At 41.4% G+C, this 20,513-nt stretch overlaps 1 long non-coding RNA gene across 2 annotated transcripts in view; it reads right to left on the reverse strand.

Moving 5' to 3' along the window:
- Positions 1-2,636: 2,636 nt before the first annotated feature.
- LOC101907707 (uncharacterized) overlaps positions 2,637-20,513 on the reverse strand; it is a 32,072-nt gene continuing 14,195 nt past the window's right edge. For both annotated transcript variants that reach the window (XR_240655.5, XR_009493357.1), the window contains one exon: positions 2,637-20,096. This is a non-coding gene — a long non-coding RNA (uncharacterized lncRNA). The remainder of the gene's footprint in view (positions 20,097-20,513) is intronic.

The raw sequence follows: 20,513 nt of genomic DNA on the forward strand, positions 1-20,513 counted from the left end.
GTACGGGAAGGGAGGAGGGAGGGGGGTTCGGGATGGGGAGCATGTGTATACCTGTGGCGGATTCATGTTGATGTATGGCAAAACCAATACAATATTGTAAAGTGATTAACCTCCAATTAAAATAAATAAATTTATATTTTTTTAAAAAATGATTTGAAACAGAAAAAAAAAAGAAAATTGGAATGATTGCCAAGTAGCCCACCTGAGGAGCCTCCATGCCCCAGGGAGGGGCAACCTGGCAGGGGGAAGAGACTCAGAGCCCACCGCAGCCCCGACCCCGGGAGGGCCACGGATCCCCTCAGAGAAGAGCACGCTGCCCAGAGCAGCCACCTTAGCTCCAGACCCCAGATATCTGAGCGCTGACGTTCAGACACAGGCATGGAGATTTCCAGGATAGAGGCAGGCCAGGTCTCTACCCAGGTCTCCATGTCCTAGCGCACAGAACAGGGTCAGGTCTTGTGGGGAGCGAGCTCCGCCCCTGGCAAAGGTCTTGAGGAAGGAGGCTTGACATACGCGAAGGCGGGATCAAGCCTCAGGAGTCTCCCTGGAAATCCTCGAGCAATCTACCTCCAAAACCAGAGTCTGCCTACTTTCTGCTTTGTGCTTTCACCTACACCTCTGGCTTTCCGGGGGGCTGTCCCCCACTACCTCTCTCTGAAAAAAGAGTTAGCTTACAGCTCCAGTTAATAATTCCTGGGTGTGACAGTGTTTCAACCTACAAACTCCTTTGGAAGTCCTCTAGCCTGCCTGAATAGGTTTTTTCCGGCAACATGTTATTGTTCAGAGCCTCCCAACTGTGAGAGGCAGGAGATGTTCTAAACTGTCTAAACACAGATTCCTTTGAGTAGTTAAAAGATTGATTAGAAATTGTATTGGTGAAGGGTTTTTCACTTGTTGGGCCAATGTTTGCTGCTAAGTCTCCATATCCCTTACCTACTGTGTCCTTGGCGGTGTATTGATTGATATAATGGGTGTATAGAAATGTAAGCAGTTGCCTCAATGTTTGTAATCTTGGACCCTTGAGTTAATTCTTTTCTTGATTGAGCCCACCTCACCTTTGCCCTATAGGAATGCAACTTTCTCCAATGCTTTTTGGAGGCTGGCGCCTGACCTTAGAATAATCACCTTTAGAGAAAAATAAGTTTCTTAAAATGTTAACAGGCTTCCTGGCCAGAAGATGATGTAAATCACCTAAACTTTTGCATATGATAAGTTTGAAAGCCTGGCTTCGATAAGGATCAGGAACTGCTGTCTTTGCATGACTCTACCCCTTCCCCCATTATCCTCTATGCACAACTTAAGGTATAAAACTACTTTGGAAAATAAAGTATGCCCTTTTGTTCACCGGAATTTGGTCTCCCCATGTCGTTCTTTCTTTCACCTTCTAGCTGAACTTTTCCTCTGAGGCAGGGAAGCTCGTCAAGCCTACTAATTTTGCCTGGGCTTCTAAGATCTGACCGGGGAGGCCTTAGTGTCTCCTCTCCTTCGGGAGAACGGGAGGACGCCTGCGGCCTTCGTAGGTGACGTAAATTCCCTGCTTTGGAATTTTATTCAGCCTCTTTTCTTCACTGAATTTCTTCGCTGAGCTATCCTTATTTCACCACTCTTTATATCCTTAATAAACGTTTAATTAAGCAGTTGTTTCCTGATCCTCGCCAATGCCGTCCCCGCTTCGAATTCCCTAGATCAGCCGGGGCTGGTCCCCGGCAAGGTCTAAATGAGCTCATTATAGAAAGTACACGGTCATGTGTAAACATCATCAGTGTAGACAGGACTTGGAGAGGTCTAAATCTACCATGTAGACAGACCTTGGTCAGGTTTAAACTAGCTTAAAGCTGCTCTCCCAGGACGCACAGGTCACACACATGCAGGGTCTCTCATCTTTGGACAGGGAACTCCCCCTCGCGTGGGAACTAGGATGTACATTTCTTGAAGAGTTCACCCTTGGCCCACATCAGGGCAGGGGGTGAAACTGAAAGAATCTGTGTCATTGATCATTCCGACAGGCAAAACAAAGTGTTACCAATTGCTTTGGCCACGTGATGGTCAGTGTCTCACTGTATCTCACTGTTCGTTGAACCCAAGGTAGGCAAGGCGCGAGCAGGGAAGCTGCAAGAAAACCTGGGGAGCCGTAGGAACTGCAGACTCGTTTAATCTCTCCTGACTGGTGCAGGGGCTGGAACAGCAGACTCGCTGTATTCTCTGGTCTGGTGGTGATCCAGCGGACGCAGCCATAACACAGCCGCAAGGGCTCTTCTGGTGGATCTTACTGATGTTTACAGAGCAAAAGTGGTCTCCGGCCAAGCCGGTACCTCGTGAAGCGCATGCGCTGTACTACTGTAAGTGCGCTCAGCGGATACGTAACCATGTATTTACAAAACATGGGGCCAGAACGAGAGGCTGTGGGGTGAGAGAGCCTGACATCGCCATCTTAGCTAATTTGCTTTTTTCCTACCTTCAGGATCCATGGGAGAGGCAGGAATTTTTTATAGTATGCAGCCCAGTGTCGTGTAAAGGCACACAGGGTGTGGCATGATTCCAGCATCCCAGGCTTCCAGCAGGAGGTGACCACTCTGGAAACCTTTTGGAAAAGTATATTCTTTATCAGAATAAAAATGTGTTGTTGAAATTTCAACCATACTAGTTATTATTTGCAATCTAACATATTCTTAAAAGCTTGGCACCCTGATTTTTGCGGTCCCATTAGTTCCTTTGGTTCAGATTTTCTAGGTAGAAACCAGCCATCATTTCAAACTAGTTTCTTCTAATTCTGTTATTACCATTGAATGAAAGGTCACACTTGAAAGAAAATAAAAGCAAATTCCTGCAAACAATGAGTGACTCAAAGAGCACACGAGCCACAGGTACTTTTTCTTCTAACAGTTTCATTTCTCCTCAAGAAGAAAACAGAAAAAATTGCCACCCTCCCCCAGATTTTTTGCTTCTTTGATCAAACTGAACTAAATGAAGTTGACACTCATATCAATAGGTAACAGTCTTTGAGGTTTGATATGTCATACCAGGGAAACAGGAAATGGCAACCCACTCCAGTATTCTTGCCTGGAGAATCCCATGGACAGAGGAGCCTGGAGGGCTACAATCCATAGGATTGCAAAGAATCGGACACCATTGAAGCGACTTAGCACCAGGGAAACAGGGCCTGGAGAAAAGGGAATGCTCCTGCACTGCTGGAGGGAAACTACACCCTAAAATTAAGGCTAAAATTCAAATTGGACTTAATTATGACAGTGTGTCGGAGAAGGCAATGGCACCCCACTCCAGTACTCTTGCCTGGAAAATCCCATGGACGGAGGAGCTTGGTGGGCTGCAGTCCATGGGGTCGCTAAGAGTCGGACAGGACTGAGTGACTTCACTTTCACTTTTCACTTTCATGCATTGGAGAAGGAAATGGCAACCCACTCCAGTGTTCTTGCCTGGAGAATCCCAGGGATGGGGGAGCCTGGTGGGCTTCCGTCTATGGGGTCGCACAGAGTGGGACACGACTGAAGCGACTTAGCAGCAGCAGCAGCATGACAGTGTGTGGTTACATGGAGTATGAACCAAGGGTCTACATATAGCAGGCAATATGTGAAGGCAAATTTGATATCTCGCATGTGAGAGTAAAGGTTTCTTGTCAGATCTGCAGCCAGTATGCACAGATTCTTTAGAATACTGCATGTATGTTTTAGAATTATAGCTTTGTCTTGATGCATGGCTAGGAGTGGAATTCCTGGATCATATGGTAACTCTATTTTAGTTTTCTGAGGAACCACATGCTGTTCTCTACAGTGTCTTCACCAATTTAAATTCCCACCAACAATCTCAAAAGGTTCCCTTTTCTCCACACCCTCTGAAACACTTGTTACTCGGAGATTTCTTTATGATGGCCATTCTACTGGTGTGAGGTGGTACCTCATTGTAGTTTTGATGTGCATTTCTCAAATAATTAACAATGAGGAGCATTATAGGATGATTCTTTAAATTTCAGATTTGTAAAGTCCGTTAAGTGTAACATGTCAACTTGACAATTTTTTTTACAGATAAGGATTTATTAAATATTTGGTTATTTCCTTTCTCTTAGTTAACTATAGGGACATACGTTATCATGTTACTCAAGGTGATGAGCTCCATTATGCATCTTTGAGCAGTTTTAAAGCCGTGCATTGCTCCCTTCAAAGGGAAGGCTTGTGCTGGAACCAAGGTCCACCTCCCAGTGAAAGCTGTTCCTTGAGCAAATTGAGTCACTGCCCAGGGGGCACATGGTGAGACCACCATGTCACCTGACACTTCCCACATCTCAGGCCTCGGTTTGACCATTCCATCTGAGGTGGAACAGTTTGCCCTGGTGATACAACTTGACCTCTTTCTGTATGTCTAGGTCAATTGTTAATAATTTAGGATTAAATTTAGGATTCTATAGGATTACCAGCCCTCTAATAGCAAAATATATGTTTTAAAGTTACACCAGGACATGGGGGTTACACCATGAGCCTAAGGGAGTTTCTACGGATTTTTCTGTTCTGAGATCAAGGCCCCTTCCCCAGTTTTATGACAGCACAATTGCCAGAGACTGGATGAGCTACATCGTTGGCAGGGATTAGGGCAGAATGAAAATACAGGAATCCTTGTGTAAGAATTACTAAGAATGTGGATGCTGACAGCACAGCCTTAAACCAAGCACGGAGCCCTCGTAAGTGCAGGAGCCCCCGACACTGTGCAGAGTGTGTGTCCATGAAGACAGCCCCCAAAAAAGGCTTCTGTTTTCATAGAGCCAATTTTGTGTAGTGGTGTGTTAAATGGATTTATAACTCCAAATATTTGTATCAGGGATATGTGGACACTTTTTTCTATTGAAAACTGGGGCATTTTTAATTGAAGAGTAGTGTTTATATTGTGTTAGTTCCAAGCATATAGCAAAGGGATTCAGTTATATATATATACTATATAATATACATTATATGTATAAGCATATATAATGCATGTATATAAAAACACACCCACATACATTCTTTCAGATTATTAGGTTTCAGTGGTTTTTGTTGTTCAGTCACCCAGTCATGTCTGACTCTTTGTGACCCTATGGACTGCAGCACACCAGGCTTCCCTGTCCCTCACCATCTCCTGAAGTTTGCCCAAGTTCATGTCCCTTGCATTGGTGATGCTATCCAGCCATCTCATGCTCTGATGTCCTCTTCCTTCTGCCCTCAATCTTTCCCAGTGTCAGGGACTTTTCCAGTGAGTCGGCTTTTCTCATCAGATGACCAAAATACTGAAGCTTCAGCTTTAGCATCAGTCCTTCCAGTGAAATTCAGGGTCGCTCTTCCTTAAGATTGATTGATTTGATCTCCTTGCTATACAAGGGACTTTCAGGAGTCTTCTCCAGCACCATGGTTCAAAGGCATCAATTGTTTGGCATTCTGCCTTCTTTACAGTTCAGCTCTCAAAACCGTATGTGACCACTGGGAAGACCATAGCCTTGACTATACTGACCTTTGGCAGCAGTGCAATGTCTCTGCTTTTCAACACACTGCCTAGGTTTGTCATAGCTTTCCCGCCAAGAAGCAAACACCTTCTAATTTCATGGCTGCAGTCACCATCTACAGTGATTTTAAATTTTCCCCTTCTATTTGCCATGAGTAATAGAACTGGGTGCCAAGATCTTAGTTTTTTTAATATTTAGATTTAAGCCAGATCTCTCTCACTCCTCCATCACCCTCATCAAGAGGCTCTTTAGTTCCTCTTTGCTTTCTGCCGTTAGAGTGGTATTATCCACATATCTGAGGTTGTTGATATTTCTCCTGCTATCTTGATCCCAGCTTGTCACTCATCCAGCCTGGCATTTCTCATGATGTGCTCAGCGTATATAGGTTAAACTAACAGGGTGACAGCGGACAGCCCTGTCGTACTCCTTTCTCAATTTTAAACCAATTAGTTGTTCCATACAGTTCTGTTGCTTCTTGACCCACATACGGGTTTCTCAGGAGACAGGTAAGATGGTCTGGTATTCCCTTCTCTAAGAGTTTTCCAGTTTGTCATGATCCACACAGCCAAAGACTTTGGTGTAGTTGAAGAAACAGATGTAGATGTTTTTCTGGAATTCCCTACCTTTCTCTATGATCCAGTGGATGTTGGCAATTTGGTCTCTGGTTCCTCTTCCTTTTCTAAACCCAGCTTGGACAACTGGAGGTTCTTGATTCACAAAATGCTGAAGGCTAACATGCAATATTTTAAGCGTGACCTTACTAGCATGGGAGATGAGTGCAGTTGTCCAATGGTTAGCGCATGCTTTGGTACTACCCTTCTTGGGAATTGGGATGAAGATTGACCTTTTCCAGTCCTGTGGCTACTGCTGGGTCTTCCAGATTTGCTGACATATTGAGTGCAACACCTTGATGGCATCATCCTTTAGGGTTTTGAATAGTTCTACTGGAATTCCATCACATCCACTAGCTTTATTAACAGCAGTGCTTCCTAAGGCCCACTTGACTTCTCTCTCCAGCATGTCTGGCTCTAGGTGGCTGACCACATCGCTGTAGTAATCCAGGTCACTAAGATCTCCTTTGTACAGTTCTTCATGTATTCTTTCCATTTCTTCTTGATCTCTTCAGTATCTATGTGTCTACCATTTCTGTCCTTTATTGTGACCATCTTTGGGCAAAATGTTCCCTTGATATCTCCAATTTTCCTGAAGAGACCTCTAATCTTTCCCCTTCTGTTATTTTCTTCTAGTTTTATTCACTGTTCATTGAAGAAGGTCTTCTTGTCCCTCCATGCTGTTCTTCGGAAATCTGTGTTTAGTTGGATACACCTCTCCCTTGCTTTTTGCTTCTCTTCTTTCTTCAGCTATTTGTAAGGCCTCCTCAGATAACCACTTTGCCTTCTTGCTTTTCTTTTTCTTTGGGATAGTCTTGTCACTGGCTCCTGTACAATATTACAGACCTCTGTCCATAGTTCTTCAGGCACACTGTTTACTAGATCTAATCCCTTGAATCTATTCATCACCTCCCCTGCAAGTTGTACCTGGCTGGCCGAGTGGTTTTCCCCACTTTCTTCAGTTTAAGCCTGAATTTTGCTATGAGAAGCTGAGGATCTGAGCCACAGCTCCAGGTCTTGTTTTTGCTGACTGTGTATAGCTTCTCCATCTTTAGCTACAAAGAATATAATCAATTTCATTTCAGTATTCATCACTTGGTGATGTCCACATGTAAAGTCGTCTCTTGTGTTGTTGAAAAAGTTATTTGCTATGACCAGTGCATTCTCTTGGCAGAATTCAGATAGCCTTTGCCTTGCTTCATTTTGCTCTCCAAGGCCAAAAGTTGCCTGTTACTCCAGGTATCTCTTGACTTCCTACTTTTACATTCCAAACCCCAATGATGACTAAAACATCTGTTTTTTGGTGTTGGTTCTAGGAGGTTTTCTAGGTCTTCATGGAACTGAACAACCTCAGCTTCTTTGGCAGTAGTTGTCGGGGCACAGACTTGGATTACTTTGAATTTGAATGGTTTGCCTTGAAAACAAACCAAGATCATTCTGTCACTTTTGAAGTTGCTCCCAAGTACTGCATTTTGCACTCTTCTGTTGATTATGAGGGCTACTCCATTTCTTCGATGGGATTCTTGCCTGAAGTAGTAGATATAATGGTCATCTGAATTAAATTCACCCATTCCCATACACTTTAGTTCAATGATTCCTAAGATATCAATGTTCATTCTTACCATCTCCTGCTTGACCACGTCCAGTTTACCTTGATTCATAGGTCTAACATTCCAGATTCCTATGCAATACTGTTCTTTGCAGCATCGAATTTTACTTTCATCACCAGACAATCCACAACTGAGTGTCATTTCTGCTTTGGCTGAGCCACTTCATTCTTTCTGGGGCTACTAGTAGTTCTCCTCTGCTCTTCCTCAGTAGCATATTTCAGACCCAGGGGACTCATCTTTCAGTGTCATAGGTTTTTCTCCTTTTATACAGTTCATGAGGTGCTCACAGCACGCATACTGCGGTGGTTTGCCATTCCCTCCTCCAGTGGATCATGTTTTGTCAGATTTCAGATTATTAGGCTAATACAAATACTGAATATAGTTTCCTGTGCTATACAGTGAAGTGAAGTGTCAGTCACTCAGTCACGTCCAACTCTTTGTGACCCCATGGACTATAGCGTGCCAGGCTCCTCTGTCCACGGGTTTCTCCAGGCAAGAATACTGGAGTGGATTGCCATTCCCTTCTCCAGGAGAACTTCTCAACCCAGGGATTAAAACTGGGTCTCCTGCATTGCAGGCAGATTCTTTACTACTTGAGCCACTAAAGACACAGAAGAATTGCACAAAAAAGATCTTAATGACCCAGATAACCACGATAGTGTGATCACTCACCTAGAGCCAGACATTCTGGAATCTGAAGTCAAGTGGGCCTTAGGAAGCATCACTATAAACAAAGCTAGTGGAGGTTATGGAATTCCTGCTGAGCTGTTTCAAATCCTAAAAGATGATGCTGTTAAAGTGCTGCACTCAATATGCCAACAAATTTGGATAACTCAGCAGTGGCGACAGGACTGGAAAGGGTCAGTTTTCATTCCAATCCTCAAAAAGGGCAAGGCCAAAGGATGTTCAAACTACTACATAATTGTACTCATTTCACTTGCTAGCAAGGTAATGCTCAAAATCCCTCAAGCTAGGATTCAATAGTATAGCTGGATTTAGAAAAGGCAGAGGAACCAGAAATCAAATTGCCAACATCCACTGGATCATAAAAAAGCAAGAGAATTCCAGAAAAACATCTACTTCTGCTTCATTGATTATGCTAAAGCCTTTGACTGCGTGGATCACAACAAACTGTGGAAAATTCTTCAAGAGATGGGAGTACCAGACCACCTTACCTGCCTCCTTAGAAATCTGTATGCAGGTCAAGAAGCAACAATTAGAACTGGACATGGAACAATAGACTGGTTCCAAATTGGGAAAGGAGTGTGTCAAGGCTGCATTTATCACCCTGCTTATTTAACTTACATGCAGAGTACATCATGTGAAACACTGGGCTGGAGGAAGCACAAGCTGGAATCAAGATTGCTGGGAGAAATATCAACAACCTCAGATACGCAGACAACACCACCCTTATGGCAGAAAGTGAAGAGGAACTAAAAAGCCTCTTGATGAAAGAGGAGAGTGAAAAAGTTGGCCTAAAACTCAACATTCAGAAAGCTAAGATCATGGCATCAGGTCCCATCACTTCATGGCAAATAGATGGGGAAACAGTGGAAACAGGGACAGAGTTTATTTTCTTGGGCTCCAAAATCACCACAGATGGAGATTGCAGCCATGAAATTAAAAGATGCTGCTCCTTGGTAGGAAAGTTATGACCAATCTAGACAGCATATTGAAAAGCAGAGATATTACTTTGCCAAAAAAGGTCCATCTAGTCAAGACTATGGTTTTTCCAGTAGTCATGTGTGGATGTGAGTTGGACTATAAACAAAGCTGAGCACCAATGATGCTTTTGAACTGTGGTGTTGGAGAAGACTCTTGAGAGTCCTTTGGACTGCAAGGAGATCTAACCAGTCCATCCTAAAGGAGATCAGTCCTGAATATTCATTGCAAGGATTGATGTTGAAGCTGAAACTCCAATACTTTGGCCACTTGATGCAAAGAACTGACTCATTTGAAAAGATCCTTATGCTGGGAAAGATTGAAGGCAGGAAAAGGGGACAACAGAGGATGAGATGGTTGGATGGCATCACCAACTCAGTGGACATGAGTTTGAGTAAACTCCTGGAGTTAGTGACGGAGAGGGAGGCCAGGCACGCTGCAGTCCATGGGGTCGCAAAGAGTCAGACACGTCTGAGTGACTGAACTGACTGAACTGACTTCATCCACATTGTATACACTTTTTACAGATTTACAACAGGTGATTAGACACCAACCAGAGAAGGCAATGGCAACCCACTCCAGTACTCTTGCCTGGAAAAATCCCATGGACGGAGGAGCATGGTAGGCTGCAGTCCATGGAGTCGCAAAGAGTCGGACATGACTGAGCGACTTCACTTTCACTTTTCACTTTCATGCATTGGAGAAGGAAATGGCAACCCACTCCAGTGTTTTTGCCTGGAGAATCCCAGGGAAGGCGGAGCATGGTGGGCTGCTGTATATGGGGTCGTGCAAAGTCGGATATGACTGAAGCGACTTAGCAGCAGCAGCAGACACCAACAGTTTCCATTCTACATTACTCATATTCGGACTCATACTAATTTACCAGGGCTCTTAACAGAAGGAAATGCTCAAGCTGATATCCTTTTATTTCCAGCTTTTACAGTGGCCTCAGCCTTTTATAATCTGACATGTTGTAATTCAAAATGTTTAAAAACCAAGTTTCATATCACTTGGACTCAAGCTAAACAGATGGTGTGGACTTGTCCTACATGCCAGAGGGTTGCGATAACCACGTCTCCAACAGAAGCCTTGGGAGGTAATCCCTGTGGCCTGAAGCCAAATCAGATTTGGCAGATGGATGTAACTCACATTCTATCCTTTGGAAAGCTTTCTTATGTGCATGTCACAGTTGATATTAAGTTTATATGGGCAACTGCTTGCTCTGGAGAATCTACAAAATGTTATTTCACATTTGCATAGCTGCTTTGCTACTATGGGCCTCCCACAGATTATAAAAACAGTCAATGGCCCGACTTACACTAGTTCTGCTTTTAGGGATTTTTTAAAGGCTTGGTCTATAAAGCATCATACAGGAATCCCATATAATCCCCAAGGACAAGCTATTGTAGAACAAGCTAACAAATCTCTTAAAGAGATGTTACAAAAACAAAAAGGGGGAGATGGAATGTCACTTCCCCCACAGCAAAATTATATAAAGTATTATTTACTTTTAGTTTTTTGCATCCAGATAATGATTTCACTGTGGCAGAACGACATTTTACAAAGGAATGACAGCAACAACAAATTCACCCCAAACCAGCTGTTGGTTGGTATGATCCAGTATCACGCTCATGGCATAGGGGGAATCTGATAACCTGGGGAAGGGGTTTCGCCAGGTGATTCAGAAACACCCCTTTGGATTCCCTTGTGCCTTCTAAAACTGTATCATGCGGGTTTTGATATGGTTTTCTAAAACCATATCATCTTCACATGAGACATAGAGCCCCCAGTAATGAGTTTCGAAAGCCTGAGTCTGAAATAGACAAAGATAATGATTCCCATCCCTTTGGCGCATCAGAACAAGATCCCCACTTGTGGACAAATTAAAAGGTTAACACAGAAATCAGAGGAGATCTTGGAAAATGAAGGGAAAGCTGTCACTCCTAACAATCTGGCTGTTTCCATGTTTGCTCTTATCACCACTGTAGTGTGTATACCGATGCTGCTGCTGCTGCTAAGTCACATCAGTCGTGTCCGACTCTGTGCGACCCCATAGACGGCAGCCCACCAGGCCCCGCCGCCCCTGGGATTCTCCAGGCAAGAACACTGGAGTGGGTTGCCATTTCCTCCTCCAATGCATGAAAGTGAAAAGTGAAAGTGAAGTCACTCAGTTGTGTCCAACTCTTAGCGACCCCATGGACTGCAGCCTACCAGGCTCCTCCGTCCATGGGATTTTTCCAGACAAGAGTACTGGAGTTGGGTGCCATTGCCTTCTCCCGTGTATACCCCTAGAAACAGCTAAATCTAAAAATACTTATTGGGCATGTATACCTAACCCCCCATTACTAAAACCCTTTGACTGGGGGGATTCTATGATCCCTGTTTATGTTAATGATTCTTCCTGGATACCAGGACCTGAAGATACATGCCTTCCTCTTTTTAAATAAGAGGAAGGGACTCCCTTCAATGTTACTTATGGGTATGAATCCTGGCCAACTTGTGTAGGACCAGCTATAGGATGTCTTAAATTATCAATGCAAGCCTGGCTGTCCACTAATCCTTTAAATCATAACTATACTAAAATTCAGCTACATCTTTTCTCTGGTCTGAGTTTTGCTTATAATGACTCAGAACCCAATAATGACACCAAATCAGACATACCTTTATGTGAGCATCGCAAGCTGTGGACTGAAAAACAAGATCGAATTCAGTGGGATAATTGCAGTGGGACTGAGGGAGTGATTTATTAATAGTTCCTATGCAATTGTATGGGACTGGTCCCCTAAGGGGTATGCAATGTCTAATTGCTCTCATCAAAATCAATCCTCACAAAAGGCTGCGTTGGCGGGTACATAAAGCCTTTAACCACACTAATATTACCACTCATTCAGATCATCCAACTATATGGCATGGTAGTGGCATGTCACCCCCCTTCCCACAATTAGATCAAGGAAGAGGGCAAGGAGGGATTTGGAAATTGGCTTTAAGTCTTAAAAAACTCCAAATTTGGGATAGATATTATTCCGATTAAACCAATTATTCATTGACATTTAATACCAGAACAGACTGGATATTTTATATCCAAGCTTATGTGAGGGATCCTTATGTACTCTTGAAAGGAACAATTTCTATCAAGGAAAGTGTACAAGAACTTTCTTGCCAGGATTGCAAATTATATACCTGCCTAAATTCTTCACTTTATAATTCTAATCACTCATTTGTTATACTAAGAAGGAGATTGGGAATATGGCTTCCAGTAAATCAAACCAGACCTTGGGAAGGCTCCCCTGAAACACATGCTCTTTTAAAGTTTATAAAGAAAGTACTGCAAGGTTTCAAAAGGTTTATTGGACTCCTTATAGCAGCTGTTACAGGAATTATTGCTATAGCCATGACTGCAGCAGTAGCTGGAGCGCCACTTCATCAAACTATACAAATGACTACATTTGTACAGCAATGGCACCAAAATTCAAGTTCTGCCTGGGGCAATCAAACCCACATAGACCAAGAAATTAATGAACAATTGGTTGATTTAGAAAATGCAGTTCTCCTACCAGGGGATGAAGTACAAAATTTTAAATTATAAATTCATCTTGTGTGATTGGAATATCTCTTCATCTTGCGTCACACCTCGTAAGTACAATCAAAGTGCATTTACTTGGGATCAATTATCTAAACATTTGAGAAGACACGTTCGTAATAATCTATTCTTAGTTTCCAATTACAGGCTGCTATTTCTAATATGCAGAATGCTCACTTACAACTACTCCCAGAAACTGATTTATTTGAAGAAATTGAGAAAAGCCTACATAAACTTAACCCCATGATGTAGATTAAAACTTTAAGAGGAGGATTGCTTGGTATCATAATATCAGGATGTATATTTTTGACTGTTTTGTGTCTAGTCCTCAGATGCATGAGAGAAACCATCTGAGAATTGACGAAGAAACAAGTTGCTCAGTCAATGTATTTACTCCTGCAAAGACAAAAAGGGGGAGATGTAATGGGAATTCCTAATAATGTACTTTCACAACCTTGAAAAATTCCACGGAAATAGCACCTGTAAAAACAGCATATATTAAGAAACTATGTTAATGATTATCTTTCATGTTTTTCTTATAATAATAGCCTTGTTACAAAACCCAAGGCCAGACCCAGAAGGGAGTATGACTGGAATCTTGAAAGCATGGACCTTGGAACACTGGGTTTGCGTCAGGCATGAACGCTGCCTACGCACTTGTTCCCGAGACTAGCCCAGAAGGGAATGGACTAGGGTAAAAACAAGGAGATCTGGACTATGTCAGTGTAGTGTCTTGGGAAAGATAAGATCAAAGAAAGTCTTGTAATATGTAATTAGGGATAAAAGCTTGACTCAGAGAGGACTCTGAACCTCAGTCCAAAACAGGCTGTAGTCCCCTGACCCATTACATCAGATTGCGGCGTGTTCTGTCTTCATTCTCATCACTTTCTCCCAGACACAATGGCCCTTAGTTTTCCAAAAGGTCCAGCTCCCAAAGTGTCATGCCAGATACTCTACTAACCACAAAAGAAGGGCATCATATAGCTTTATCACAATATGAACCTTATAAAACATTGTAATTACCTCACTGTATCTGTTAATTTCCTACCTATTAATAAAAAATAATAATTTTTATTATGTATTTTCTTTTATCTCTATACTCAATTCTCAGTTATTTCCCTTCACAAGGAAGCATCCCCTGCTGTTTAGTAAGTATTTCTTTTGTTTGTAAATATTTTTTAAATGCATAGTGTTCTTTTGTGTATATATATGTAAATCATGTAGATGGTATAGTGTGAGTTTGTGCACAAATGTGTCCTACTCTCTAAGTTCAGTTCAGTTCAGTTCAGTCGCTCAGTCATGTCTGACTCTTTGCGACCCCATGAACCGCAGCACACCAGGCCCCCCTGTCCATCACAAACTCCCAGAGTCCACCCAAACCCATGTCCACTGTGTCGGTGATGCCATCCTACCATCTCATCCTCTGTCGTCCCCTTCTCCTCTTGCCCTCAATCTTTCCCAGCATCAGAGTCTTTTCCAATGAGTCAGTTCTTTGCATCAGATGGCCAAAATATTGGAGTTTCACCTTCAACATTAGTCCTTCCGATGAACACCCAGGACTGATCTCCTTTAGGATGGAATGGTTGGATCTGCTTGCAGCCCAAGGGACTCTCAAGAGTCTTCTCCAACACCACAATTCAAAAGCATCAATTCTTCGGCACTCAGCTTTCTTCACAGTCCAACTCTCACATCCATACATGACCACAGGAAAAACCATAGCCTTGACTAGATGGACCTTTGTTGACAAAGTAATATCTCTGCTTTTGAATATACTGTCTAGGTTGATCATAACTTTCCTTCCAAGGAGTACGCATCTTTTAATTTCATGGCTGCAATCACTATCTGGCATGATTTTCGAGCCCCAAAAAATAAAGTCAGCCACTGTTTCCATTGTTTCCCCATCTATTTCCTGTGAAGTGATGGGACCTGATGCCATGATCTTCGTTTTCTGAATGTTGAGCTTTAAGCCAACTTATTCACTCTCCTCTTTCACTTTCATCAAGAGGCTCTTTAGTTCTTCTTCACTTTCTGCCATAAGGGGGGTGTCATCTGCATATCTGAGGTTATTGATATTTCTCCTGGCAATCTTGATTCCAGCTTGTGTATCTTCCAGCCCAGCGTTTCTCATGATGTACTCTGCATATAAGTTAAGTAAACAGGGTGACAATATACAGCCTTGACGTACTCCTTTTCCTATTTGGAACCAGTCTGTTGTTCCATGTCCAGTTCTAACTGTTGCTTCCTGACCTGCATATAGGTTTCTCAAGACGCAGGTCAGGTGGTCTGGGACTCCCATCTCTTGAAGAATTTTCCACAGTTTACTGTGGTCCACACAGTCAAAGGCTTTGGCGTAGTCAATAAAGCAGAAATAGATGTTTTTCTGGAATTCTCTTGCTTTTTTTTATGATCCAGCAGATGTTGGCAATTTGGTCTCTGGTTCCTCTGCCTTTTCTAAAACCAGCTTGAACATCTGGAAATTCATGGTTCATGTATTGCTGAAGCCTGGCTTGGAGAATTTTAAGCATCTCTTTACTAGCGTGTGAGATGAGTGCAATTGTGTGGTAATTTGAGCATTCTTTGGCATTGCTTTTCTTTGGGATTGGAATGAAAACTGACCTTTCCCAGCCCTGTGGCCACTGCTGAGTTTTCCAAATTTGCTGGCATATTGAGTGCAGCACTTTCACAGCATCATCTTTCAGGATTTGAAATAGCTCAACTGGAATTCCATCACCTCCACTGGCTTTGTTCGTAGTGATGCTTCCTAAGGCCCGCTTGACTTCACATTCCAGGATGTCTGGCTCTAGGTCAGTGATCACAGCATCATGATTATCTGGGTCATGAAGATCTTTTTTGTACAGTTCTTCTGTGTATTCTTGCCACCTCTTCTTAATATCTTCTGCTTCTGTTAGGTCCCTACCATTTCTGTCCTTTATTGAGCCCATCTTTCCATGAAATGTTCCCTTGGTATCTCTCATTTTCTTGAAGAGATCTCTAGTCTTTCCCATTCTATTGTTTTCCTCTATTTCTTTGCATTGATTACTGAGGAAGGCTTTCTTATCTCTCCTTGCTATTCTTTGGAACTCTGCATTCAAATGAGCATATCTTTCCTTTTCTCCTTTGCTTTTCACTTCCCTTCTTTTCACAGCTATTTGTAAGTATTTGTAATGCTCTAAGTTACTCAGCACCATATTTTTAAAATCCATCCATGCTGTATATCTAACCTGTTAACTCTAAATGTTGCATGTGAAAGTGCTAGTCACTCCGTCGTGTCTGACTCTTTTGACCATAATATTTTAATTACTATAGCTTTGTGATATAGTTTGATATCAGGAAGTGTGATGCCTCCAGCTTTGCTCTTCTTGTTTAATATTGTTTTAGCTGTTCAGAGAATTTGTCTCATATAAATTTTAGAAATTTTTTTATTTCTGTGAAAAATGCCACTGGAATTTTGATAGGAATTGGATTGAATCTATAGATGGCTTTGCACATTATTGAAATTATAACAATATTAGTTCTATTCCATGAACACATGATATCTTTTATTTGTGTCTTCTTCAATTTCTTTCATCACTGTCTTGCAATTTTCAATGTACAAATCTTTCACCTTCTTGGTTAAATTAATTCTTAAGTATTTTTTGATGCTACTTTAAATGGGATGGTTTTCTTTGTTTCATTTTCAGATAGTTTCTGTTAGTATACAGAAACACAGCTGATTTTTACATGTTAATTTTGAATCCTACAATTTTATTGAATTCATTTATCAGTTCAAACAGTTTCTTTAGGGTTTTCTACATGTAAGATCACATCACTTACGAACAGAGACTATTTCACTTCTTCCTTTCTATTTGGACATATTTTCTTTCTTTTTCTTGCCTAATTTCTCTGATTAGAGCTTCTTATATTATGTTAAATAGAATTGACAAGAGAAGGCACCCATATTTTATGCCTCACTTAGCAAAAGTGTCCAACTTTTCACTAATATGAAGTTTACTGTGTATTTGTCATATATAGTCTTTATTACATTGAGATACATTCCTTCCTGGTGGCTCAAATGGTAAAAAATCTGCCTGCAATGCGGGAGAACTGGGTTCAATACCTGGGTTGGGAAGATCCCCTAGAGAAGGAAATGCCAACCCACTCCAGTATTCTTGTCTGGAGAATCCCAGGGACAGAGGAGCCTGATGAGCTACAGTCCATGGGGTTGCAAAGAGTCAGACATGACTGAGCAACTAACAGCTTCAGTTTCATTATCACTAAACAGCCTTGAAGTTTGTCTAATTTTTTTTTTTTCCTTCTTCACTTCAGGTGTGTTTTGTCCTTCATTTTATTAATGAGATGTACATGTTATCCTACCCTTGCATCCTAGGGATAAATCCCACTTTATCATGGTGTGTGATTCTTTTAGTGTGCTATTGAATTTTGTTTCCTAATATTTGCTGAAATTTTCTTTCTCGCAGTGTCCTTATCTGGCTCTGGCAACAGAGTGAATACTGGCCTCATAGAATGAATATGGAAGTGTTCTGTCTTCTTAAGTTTTTTTTGAAGAATTGGTATTCTTTAAATGTTTGGTAGAGTCATAGTGTGGCTGTGTGGTCTTGGATGTTTTTTTCTTGTTAGATTTTTTATTTCTTATTCAATATCCTTGCTCATTACTAATCTGTCAAGATTTTCTATTTCTTCATGATTCAGTCTTGGGAGGTTGTATAGTTCTAGGATTTTTAACCATTTCAGAGTACCTGTCTTATTGAGTAGTCTGTATAAATTAATATTTGTACAGAATTTAGAAAAGTACCTAGCAGAGTAAGCAATCAGTAAATTCTAGCTTCCCTTTCTTTTTATATTTCCGAGGTAACAGCAATTTTAACAGACAGTATTTTTAAACATATTAGGTGGAACTTACCTGGTGGTACACTGGTTTAGACTCTGTGAATCTACTCAGGGGACACAAGACAAGCCCAAACTGGGACTGTATTGTCTTAGAGTTAAATACAATGCACTTCACTTTATTCTGCTTCCCAGTACTGCATTTTTTAAAAATACAGATTGAAGGCTTGTAGCAACCCTGCATAAAGCAAGTCTACTGCTGTCATTTTTTCAATGGTAGTTGCTCACTTCATGCTTCTGTGTCACGTTTTGGTTAATTCTCACACTATTTCAAACTTTTTCATTGTGCTGTATCTACTATAGTGATCAAAATAATCTTTTGATGTTACTATTGCAAAATGATTATGACTTGTTGAAGTCATAGATGATGGTTAGCATTCTTGGCTATAAAGTGCTTTTCCATTTTAACACTTTTATTTTGCCGAGGGAAAATCAGAATGCCGTAGTCTTCCAGCTCTGGTTGACCTATGGCTGTCTGCAAGCAAGGAGCAATGGCTAAGGCAGAGTTGCCAACTGTGTCCCAGAGCTTTAAAGATTTATCCCCCAACACACATATGCACACATGCACATGTGCACACACAGCTTCTCAGCAAAGACTGAAAATTTTATTTTTTGAAAGCAGTTAAGGAAGTGAAGACCAGTGCAACAAAAACAATAATAAATAAGAGTTGAAAAATACACAATGAGATAGTATCTCACACCCATTAGAATGGCTAATATATTTTTTAAGCAAAAAATAATTGTTGGTGAGGGTGTGAAAAAATTGAATCCCTTGTATGCTGTTACTGAGGATGTGAAATGGTACAACCTTTATGGAAAACAATACAGTGATTACTCAAAAAATAAAAATAGAATTATCATATGTAATAGCAATTCTACTTCTGGATCAGTTCATTTCAGTTCAGTGCTCAGTCATGTCTGACTCTTTGTGACCCCATGAATCGCAGCACGCCAGGCCTCCCTGTCCATCACCAACTCCCAGAGTTCACTCAGACTCACGTCCATCGAGTCAGTGATGCCATCCAGCCATCTCATCCTCTGTCATCCCCTTCTCCTCTGCCCCCAATCCCTCCCAGCATCAGAGTCTTTTCCAATGAGTCAACTCTTCGCATGAGGTGGCCAAAGTACTGGAGTTTCAGCTTTAGCATCATTCCCTCCAAAGAAATCCCAGGGCTGATCTCCTTCAGAATGGACTGGTTGGATCTCCTTGCAGGCCAAGGGACTCTCAAGAGTCTTCTCCAACACCACAGTTCAAAAGCATCAATTCTTTGGCGCTCAGCCTTCTTCACAGTCCAACTCTCACATCCATACATGACCACAGGAAAAACCATAGCCTTGACTAGACGAACCTTTGTTGGCAAAGCAATGTCTCTGCTTTTGAATATGCTATCTAGATTGGTCATAACTTTTCTTCCAAGGAGTAAGCGTCTTTTAATTTCATGGCTGCAGTCACCATCTGCAGTGATTTTGGAGCCCAAAAAAACAAAGTCTGACACTGTTTCCACATCTATTTCCCATGAAGTGATAAGAGATCCTTAGAATAAGCAAAATTATAAGGGAGAAAGTGAAAGGATAGTTGCTAGAGACTGGAGAACAGCCAATGTGACGTTACTGTTTAATGGATTTAGAGTTTCAGTTTTACAAAATGAAAAAAACTATGGAGATATATAGTGGTGATGGTTGTACAATATAATGTACATGTTTAAAACCACTTTTAAAACAATTTACATCAATTTTTAAATTAAGATGTTAAATATTACATATATTTTAGCACAATTTTTTAAATTGAAAAAATCAATCAATATATTAATAGTATACTGCATTAATAGAATAAAAGAAACAATCACTGAAGAGTGATAGAAGGAAATATTAATAGATTGTAATGGCTTATAGTCTTATCTCCTTACCTCTAAATTCTTTCAAAATAAAAATCAATCATTAATCCCTCCAAAAAACTGCATATTAATAAGGCAACCTAAAACTCTGCCTGGATCCAGAAGAATAGATACTTGTGGGATTCCTGGAGGATAATGTGGGCTTCCAGGGTGGCTTAGTGGTAAAGAATCTACCTGCAATGCAGGAGATGCAGTTTCGATCACTGGGTTGGGAAGATGTCCTGGAGGAGGGCATGGCAACCCACTTCAGTATTCTTGCTTGGAGAATCCCATGGACAGAGGAGCCTGGCGAGTTACAGTCCATGAGGTCACAAGGAGTCCGACATGACCAAGCACACATGTATGCACAGGATAAGTGTGTAGAGGAGATAACTGGAAAATGAAGGCAGAGAAGCAAATCGAGACCAATTTCTAATACAGCTAAACCAGCTTACCAAAGAGTTTGGAATTTAGTTTGTAAGTAACAGCATGCTACTGAAGGGTTTTACACAGCAGTGTTTCTTTATTAAACTTTATGATTATATCATTATTTCCATGACAGTATTTTCTGCAGCAAATTACAGCTCTCCTAATTCAAACTGCTTAATCGATCAGAAAACCTGTCTTATAACAGCAAGTTCCCAAGTAAGGGACTTCTGGATCAATTGATTCAACAGCTCAGTGACAAGTATCAGTGATCCAGATTCTTTCTGTCTTCCTCTGGAATCTTAATTCTAAAGTTGTAAGATGCATACTTCCTGGTTCACATCCAGCAGGAGAAAACAGTTTCTCTCTCTCAGAAGCCAAAGG

This window comes from Bos taurus, chromosome 29 (assembly GCF_002263795.3).
Source record: "Bos taurus isolate L1 Dominette 01449 registration number 42190680 breed Hereford chromosome 29, ARS-UCD2.0, whole genome shotgun sequence".
Classification (NCBI taxonomy): domain Eukaryota; kingdom Metazoa; phylum Chordata; class Mammalia; order Artiodactyla; family Bovidae; genus Bos; species Bos taurus.